The 2,282-nt window shown below is 39.0% G+C and overlaps 1 pseudogene; it reads left to right on the forward strand.

Moving 5' to 3' along the window:
- The first annotated feature begins 857 nt into the window (after positions 1–857).
- Positions 858–953, forward strand: LOC134298130 (U2 spliceosomal RNA; annotated as a pseudogene).
- The last annotated feature ends 1,329 nt before the right edge of the window (positions 954–2,282 follow it).

The raw sequence follows: 2,282 nt of genomic DNA on the forward strand, positions 1-2,282 counted from the left end.
AAGTACTTTGTTACTTGGGTTTGGATGGGAATATTTTAATAAATCAAATGCAGAAATAATCCTTAGAATGTGCTCTTTAACTACCGCTATTTACTTTTCCACATAATCACCAGACAATTGGATACATTTCTGCCAATGATGAACAAGTTTTCTGAAGCCATCACAGAAGAAGTTGACACTGTTTCCACAACCAGCATCTCACAGTTCTCTCAACATCTTCATCAGAAGCATAATGATGTCCCCACAGATCTTCTTTCATTATCAGGAACAGACGGAAGTCAGACGGTGCTAAATCTGGACTGTATGAAGGATGCCGTACTGTGGTGACATCCAGTCTCTGAAGTTCTGCTGTGGTGGCATGTGAAGTGTGTGGTCTGGCATTGTCATGCTGCAGGAAAACATTTCCCTTTTCCTTTTGGACCCTTGTTAGCCAGCGTTTCAAAGTTTGCAGCGTTGTGAAGTAACGCTGTGAATTTATTGTTGTTCCATGTTCAAGGAAATCAACATGGACAACACCATCTGCTTCCCAGAACACTGTTGACATGATTTTTTCAGCTGAGGGCTGTGTCTTGAATTTTTTTTTCTGGGGCGAGTCTTTGTGTTGATATTCCATACACTGACGCTTCTTCTCCGGGTCGTAATGGTGTACCCATGTTTCGTCTCCTGTCACAATTGAATGGAGAAAGGCATCACCTTCATTCTCATAACGCAAGAGGAGTTCCTGGCAAATTTCAAGTCTGTGCGCTTTCATTTCAGGTGTCAGCATCCTGGGTACCCATCATGCACAGATCTTCTGATAGCCAAGCAAAGCAATAATGTGACTCACACGTTCTTGTGAAATACAGATTATACTTGAAATCGCTTCTCGGCCTTTTGGCTAAGATCAAGTGTAGTACTTGAAATTTCACTCTGAGTAATACGATGATCGTCCTGAATCAATCTGTCAACCTTTTGCTTGTGAAACTCAGTGGTTGCTGTCACAGAACGTCCAACTCTTTATTTGTCACACAAGCCAGATGTTCCCACCTCAACATCTTTAAACTTACTTGCCCAATGGCGCACAGTACTCACATCAACACAATCACCATAAACAGCTTGAATTCTCTGATGAATCTCCTTTGGGGTGACACCTTCTGCTATCAATAATTCAATGACTGCACGTTGCTTAAGTCTCATTGACCAACGGTGCGCAGGGTTCCATACTTCACACTTTAGCACACAACTGTTCAATGCTAAGGATTCCCGCCAAATGAAACTGTAAAAGAGAGTCTATTGAACAAGCCAGTACCAAGAGAGAGAGAGAGAGAGAGAGAGAGAGAGAGAGAGAGAGAGAGAGAGACCCACCACCTTTAAATATATATAAAACAAAACCACTTTCAATCTCAATCCTGAGGGGTAAGGAGATAAAAAAACCTATTATAATATATTATAATAAAAAGTCTATCTGATCATGATAGATAAGACTCCAGCTAGACTTAATAACTGGTAGATGATCTGTTTATCTGAACTATTCTGATTCTGGCTTTCATTTGTCATAGATTAGTTAAATCTGATTAAGTCTGCACAAATACAGAAGAAAGCAAGAAAGAGGCTGAAAGATAATGAAATAAATAATTTTTAAAAACAGTAAGACTAATTTGCACTTATATTTCCAGGAATGTGTGAAGATGCAGGAAAGGGGGTAGAAAAAAAGAGTGTCAGAAAATGAGAATGAGACTCCAGAATGGGACCAGAAAAGGAGGTGTGGTGGGGCTGCTGTGAGCAGTTTTAGCTTCTCTGACAAGCTGCAGTTTGGAAAGGAATGATCATTTGGAAACTGATTTTTTTTTCTACAGAGAGAAAAGTTTAAAGGTATCTTAGATATCCTGCCAATTGAAAAGAAATCAAAATGAAATGTCCACCCCTTTTAGCCACCCAAAGCATGCCCACTGACCCAAAATCAGTGTAAAAGTGCCATCGTAGTACACTGTAAGTGGGACAGGAGGTCATTAACCATTCATAAGAAGAAACACTTTCCAAGTGGTTTCCCACAGGAAAACAACAGAAGAGGAACAACACTAACTGATAAACCACAGCTAAATTTGCAATTATCTTTCTATAATTGCAATATACTTGCCTCATATGATAAAACCCCTACCCAAGCATGCATACCACTACATCAAGCTGGCTATCTTAACATATAGGGTTTGTTTTTCAAAATGTCTATTTTGATCCTCAGTTTTTCTTTGGATTACCTGAATGCAATTTTATTTATTTATTTATTTATTTATTTATTTATGGCA

This window comes from Anolis carolinensis, chromosome 3 (assembly GCF_035594765.1).
Source record: "Anolis carolinensis isolate JA03-04 chromosome 3, rAnoCar3.1.pri, whole genome shotgun sequence".
Taxonomy (NCBI): Eukaryota; Metazoa; Chordata; class Lepidosauria; order Squamata; family Dactyloidae; genus Anolis; species Anolis carolinensis.